This window comes from Tribolium castaneum, chromosome 11 (genome assembly GCF_031307605.1).
Source record: "Tribolium castaneum strain GA2 chromosome 11, icTriCast1.1, whole genome shotgun sequence".
NCBI classification, from domain to species: Eukaryota; Metazoa; Arthropoda; class Insecta; order Coleoptera; family Tenebrionidae; genus Tribolium; species Tribolium castaneum.
The window spans coordinates 497,501-504,114 of NC_087404.1; the positions used below are offsets into that span (position 1 = coordinate 497,501).

The window sequence follows — 6,614 nt, forward strand, 5'->3', positions numbered from 1 at the left end:
ATCTTGACCGCCCCGCCTCCCACGCGATGTGCGAACACGCGATGGTAGGGCGCCAATATGGACAGCCGTGTAATGCAGCCAGTCAGAGGCCGGAATTGCACGTGTGCTGCAGCGGAGCCACTGCGTGCTGGAAGCCACCGAAGCGGACTCCCTTAGTGCTCTTCCGTCCACCGACTGATGAAGCTGCGCTGTCCAATATGCATCAAGCGCGTCCCGCCCACCCGCGACCTGGTCCACTATGCCCGAGAGGCGCTCACGGCACCATCGGATCTTTCGATCCGCGATGCCCGTAAATGCACATTCTCGGACATAGTCAACCGCGGAACGCCCCAACCGGTCGAACCGCTTTAATCGCAAGAACGGGATGAATCGTGACAACTGCGGGATTCCCAGCCCCCCGGACTTCGTAGGAGCGTGAAAGTATCCCACCGGTATATCGTGGGGGAAGCGGAGCCAGGTCCGAACATAAGTTCGGACGACAACGTCCAGACGGCGCAGTACACCAGCGTTGAGTCTCCCAAATGTCCAAGCATGGTAAAACTTGGGCAAGAAGAAGACTCGCAGCAGGTGCATCCTCTGCTGTGGCTTCAGCGGAGCACAAGTGATCCGCTTCAACCCAGCAGCCACGCCCTCCGAACCGCATCCGCACATCCCACTACCCCTAAACTGGATCCCAAGGTACTTCCAAATACTGGACGCATCCACTTGGTGAATCGTGTTTTGTCCCACCCTAAAGGTGGGTTTTGTCACGAGCTTCACTCTGTGGTCCCGTCCGGAAGCCACCAAGGATAAGGCCTGACACTTGTTGGGGTTCAACAAGAGACCGGCTAGGCGAAGCTCCGCCTCGAGAACATCCAGATTGGTCTGGAGTCCCTTAGCGGTGGTCGCGCACAGAACGACGTCGTCCGCAAAAGCGAGTGCCGTAACTTTGGTTGCATCGGTTAGACGAAAGCCCACATCAGTGGACAGCCTCTTCAGAGCCCGGTCCAAGACCAGGTTAAAGAGGAGAGGAGAGAGTGGGTCTCCCTGCCTCACCCCACGCCGCACTTGCACGAAGTGCCTCCTCCCGCCCTCCTCCAACACGGTCTCCGCACTCCCATATATGGACCGGACATACTCCACAAATGGTTGTGGAAGTCCGGCCTGTTCGCAAGCACGCACTATGGCAAAGTGAGAGACAGTGTCAAATGCTTTTGACACGTCTAACGCGGCCAAGTGCAAATGCTTGCAGCATCTCCGGGACATCGTCAGCATTGTGTCTAGGACCGAGAGATTATCTGCGATCCCGTCCACGCCGCTTAAGAAGCCCCTTTGATACTTTGTGAACAAGTCGGGAATGCGTTGAACACGTGCGGATAGGACACGGTGGAAGTGCCGTGCGACTACCGACGCGATCGAAATCGGCCGATAGTCTGCAGGTGTTCGCGGTGCGTCGGTCTTTGGAATAAAGACCGTTCGCGTGCGGGTGAGTTCTGCAGGTAGACATCTCCCCAACAGCAGCACATTGAAAAGAAGGGCAGCGGCCTCCGGTGGAAGCTTGTTCCACACGGAAACCGCTATTCCGTCGGGCCCCGGCGCTGCACCATTCCGGACCCGAGACCTTCCCACCTCCTCGACAGAGATGGGGTCCCACACCCGGCGTGCCAGCTCTCCATGGTCGGAGACCTCCTCCGCCCATCCCTCGACCTCAGCGGACGCCTCCGAAAAGACGCCTCGCCAAAAATCGATGAATGCGGGATCGCGATTGGGAGCCCGATTGGCCCCCTCTCGACGATCACCAAGGATTCGAGCCAAACACGCCTTGGGATCCTTCCGGTACAGCTCCTGCACCCGAGCGTACTCCCTTCTCCTCGCCGTACGCCTGCTCACCGATGCGCCGTCGACATCTAGGTCGCTCTGATCCCCTCTGGTACTAACCCTTTTGACAGGGAAGACATCCCGAAGCCAGCCCAGCAACTGGCCCGAAACATCCTCCCCATCGCAAGCCCGTCTCGCGATGTCACAGAGACGGTCTCCCTGAAACCCGAGGCGCTGCCAGTCGACCCCTCCGACAAGGTCGGCGACAGCGCCCCTGATCGCCCCATCGAAAGCAGGGGGCTCGGGAGGCGGGAGTAACTATGACTCGAACACTCGGGCGTTGGTCCGAGGTAGTAGGGTCGTAGATACGCCGATGTCCACCTCCTAGTGGTTCCCGCCGGTAACGGACATCTATCGCTGATGGAACCTAGCTCGCTCTTGAAGAGCGGCGGACGGAGACTTGGAATCGTGGTGTGGTTCTGATGTAAGTCCTGAAACATGGCGTGATGGCCCGCCCGCCCGACCGGAGGGACTTAGAACCCCCTTCCGCGAGGGTCCTGTCTGTAGGTCCTCCACCTCCGTAAAACGAGATGGGGGAAACCGCAGACGGGGATGAAGAGTCGTTTGTTCCGTCGCATCGGAGATTGCGCAGCTGGGTCAAGTCGGCGGGGTGTTCGGCTAACGGACAAGGCTGGGCGTGAGGGGAGGTTTGCAGCTTCCCCTCACTTATGCCCGCTTTTACATTGCAGGCTCGGTTTCTAAGAATAATCCTCTAGTTCCCCCCGGCCCCCAGGCCGGGGCTCCTGCATTTGCTGCTGGTCGGAATGCCGATAAGAGAGTCATAGTTACTCCCGCCGTTTACCCGCGCTTGCTTGAATTTCTTCACGTTGACATTCAGAGCACTGGGCAGAAATCACATTGCGTCAACACCCGCAGGGGCCATCGCAATGCTTTGTTTTAATTAGACAGTCGGATTCCCCCGGTCCGTGCCAGTTCTGAGCTGACCGTTGAATGGCGGCCGAAGAGGACTTCCGGACGCCCTGACGGGCGCACCCGGAGCCTCGCAGCAAGACGGTTCCGCGGGAGGCCAAAAGGCACGGGACCGAACTCGGATTCGACATTGACCGCCGAAACGGAACAACGCTTCACCTCGCACAGGCCCGGCACGTCAGCCGCGACCCGCTTCCTCGCCAAGCCCGACACGCCCCGATCCTCAGAGCCAATCCTTATCCCGAAGTTACGGATCCAATTTGCCGACTTCCCTTACCTACATTATTCTATCGACTAGAGGCTCTTCACCTTGGAGACCTGCTGCGGATATGGGTACGAACCGGCGCGACGCCTCGACGTGGCCCTCTCCCGGATTTTCAAGGTCCGAGGGGAAGATCCGGACACCGCCGCAACTGCGGTGCTCTTCGCGTTCCAAACCATATCTCCCTGCTAGAGGATTCCATGGAACTCGAACGCTCATGCAGAAAAGAAAACTCTTCCCGGATCTCCCGACGGCGTCTCCGGGTCCTTTTGGGTTGCCCCGACGAACTCTCTTGCGAGGGCCCGAATTATTAACGGTTCCGCTGCCGGGTTCCGGAATAGGAACCGGATTCCCTTTCGCCCAATGGGTGTGTGCTCGCTTCGTACGTTTACGTTCGAATTAAAAACGAACCAACGACATATCTACACCACATCAACATCGGCTTTCGCCTAGGGCTTAGGATCGACTGACTCGTGTGCAACGGCTGTTCACACGAAACCCTTCTCCACGTCAGTCCTCCAGGGCCTCGCTGGAGTATTTGCTACTACCACCAAGATCTGCACCGACGGCGGCTCCAGACGGCCTCACGGCCAGTCCTTCTGCGCTCACCGCCGCGACCCTCCTACTCGTCAGGGCTTCATGGCCGGTTAATTAAATAACCGACCGCACATGCCGCTGACGGCCGAGTATAAGCACGACGCTTCAGCGCCATCCATTTTCAGGGCTAGTAACTTCGGCAGGTGAGTTGTTACACACTCCTTGGCGGATTCCGACTTCCATGGCCACCGTCCTGATGTCTTAAGTTACCAACGCCTTTCATGGTATCCCATAAGCGTCGATTTAGGCGCTTTAACTCGGCGTTTGGTTCATCCCACAGCGCCAGTTCTGCTTACCAAAAATGGCCCACTTGGCACTCTGATTCGAGTCTCGCGGCTTCATATAAAGTTCGAGCAAGCCGGAGATCTCACCCATTTAAAGTTTGAGAATAGGTTGAGGCCGTTTCGACCCCAATGCCTCTAATCATTCGCTTTACCGGATGAAACTCGTAAGCGACGAGCGCCAGCTATCCTGAGGGAAACTTCGGAGGGAACCAGCTACTAGATGGTTCGATTAGTCTTTCGCCCCTATACCCAGTTCCGACGATCGATTTGCACGTCAGAATCGCTACGGACCTCCATCAGGGTTTCCCCTGACTTCGTCCTGACCAGGCATAGTTCACCATCTTTCGGGTCCCAGCGTGTACGCTCTTGGTGCGCCTCTTCTCGCAATGAGAATGAGACGCCCCGGGAGTGCGGGGCGACAGCCGTAACGGCCGCCCATCTTCCCTTAGTCCGTGCAAGACGAACTTTCACTTTCATTGCGCCTTTAGGTTTAGTCATGTCCCAATGACTCGCGCACATGCTAGACTCCTTGGTCCGTGTTTCAAGACGGGTCCTGAAAGTACCCAAAGCTATAGCGTCGCAGATCGGCGTTTCAACCGAGTCTGTCCGAGAACTCATTGGCGAACAGCCATTCGTAGACAGAACCGACACCAGGTGCGATTACCGTCATAAACGAACGCGCTTGCCAATGGTCGGACGCTAACTGTGTAGCGGCCCGGCGCCATATGCATACCTTCGAGCGAGTCGACCGGGAAACACCGCGGGTTCGTCCGAAACGGCGAACCGTTCGAACGGGCTCCACCGCGGGCCTTAGATCGACACCCAAAGGATCGCGACGTCCTACTGGGGGAGAAGTGCACGCGTTCGACTTCGGTTCGCATAAACAAAAGGCGCGAACGACGCGTACGCCGTTCGTCGCACGATCATTTAGCGCCGCTATCGAGTCACGCTGAATCTCCCCTTTCGACCTTTCGGGTTTCTCAGGTTTACCCCTGAACGGTTTCACGTACTATTGAACTCTCTCTTCAAAGTTCTTTTCAACTTTCCCTCACGGTACTTGTTCGCTATCGGTCTCGTGGTCATATTTAGCCTTAGATGGAGTTTACCACCCACTTAGGGCTGCACTCTCAAGCAACCCGACTCTGAGGAGAGATCCTCCCGTTATCGGCAACGGTCACTACGGGCCTGGCACCCTCTATGGGCTGTGGCCCCGTTCAAGATGGACTTGGACGCGTCGCACAATCTCGGGATGACGGATCCTCCCTAACACCACATTTCCCGGCGTCCGGTTTCGGCCGCGGGATTCAGTGCTGGGCTTTTTCCTGTTCGCTCGCCGCTACTAAGGAAATCCTAGTTAGTTTCTTTTCCTCCGCTTAATAATATGCTTAAATTCAGCGGGTAGTCTCACCTGCTCTGAGGTCGCAAATATAAATTTGCCTTTATTTTGTCAGACGATAATTACACGTATTCCGTTTATATGGCTGCCTCCAAACAATTTCAAACATCGATCTGACGTCGTTGCGAGAATGTTGTTGTTGTTAATTATAGTGCATAAAATATGCATATAAACAACTTTAACGTCTCGGACACGACGATCGCTTCGTTCGAAATTTAAGCGTTGTGGCTGCTTTTTAATATCGGACGTGCTACGTCTAAACCAACTTGTACCAACAAACTAATAAGAATGTCAGCCGCTATTGCGTTTTAGGATGCCGCGTTATTTTTTATATTGTTTTTATTGTTGTCTACGTTGCATAATATTTTATTATGACAACCGACAATCAATTAACAATTATAGTAACGCGTCATATTTGCACCCAACACGCTCCGACGTAATTGTCTACACAACATTGTGCGCTGTGTTTAAGACAAAAACCGAGCAGTCTTTGAAATTGACACGACCCTCAGCCAGGAGTGGTCCGGGAACAGTATATCCGAGGACCGCAATGTGCGTTCGAAATGTCGATGTTCATGTGTCCTGCAGTTCACAAGTTGACGCGCAATTAGCTGCGTTCTTCATCGACCCACGAGCCAAGTGATCCACCGTTCAGGGTAATCTTTTCAAACAAATTTAAAATATTATTACATAACGCACCGTTCCACATCGAAATCGTTTCATCATCACACAACAACAAAAATAACTACTTAAGGTTATTACAATTGTGATGTATATGTGAGAAACGGACCAATCGAAAGAAACGTTCGGCGTTATATTTTATAATATTTTATTTAATTAAAGTGGCATTTGTTTCTACTTATCGAAAAGAGTATGCAGTTATAGTTTAAGTTTACATAAAGAATAACCCGATGATATTAACGTTTTATAAATACGTATATATATCTATTAGGTTTTTTTTCTCTATCAACTTTGTCTATAAAACTCTGCTCCTTTTGCGATAAGCATTATGTATATTTATTAAATAGAAAATATGTCGAAAAACCAGACGTTTTCTTCAAACAAACGCCACAGCTACAAACTTAATCACAACAATATTTACCAAACAATACAATTGTAGGGTGTTTTGTGTGATACGTCGTTTGGTGGGCATTCTAAGAACGTCCGTCGACATAAAAACGAATCAAAAGAAAAGCACCAGGCAGTGCAAAACGTTCCTTCGTCAGTCGGGCGTATATCATTTAAAACCCACAGAATCTAAAAAAGTTAATAAACTTTTTTATTTAGA

At 53.1% G+C, this 6,614-nt stretch overlaps 1 non-coding gene and 1 pseudogene across 1 annotated transcript; both read right to left on the reverse strand.

The window, feature by feature from the left end:
- The window catches only part of LOC135267381 (large subunit ribosomal RNA), a 7,193-nt pseudogene extending 1,841 nt beyond the window's left edge, over positions 1-5,352 (reverse strand).
- A 476-nt stretch (positions 5,353-5,828) lies between these two features.
- On the reverse strand, positions 5,829-5,985 carry LOC135267378 (5.8S ribosomal RNA). The gene has a single exon (XR_010335801.1). It is a non-coding gene; the product is annotated as a 5.8S ribosomal RNA (ribosomal RNA).
- Positions 5,986-6,614: the final 629 nt, after the last annotated feature.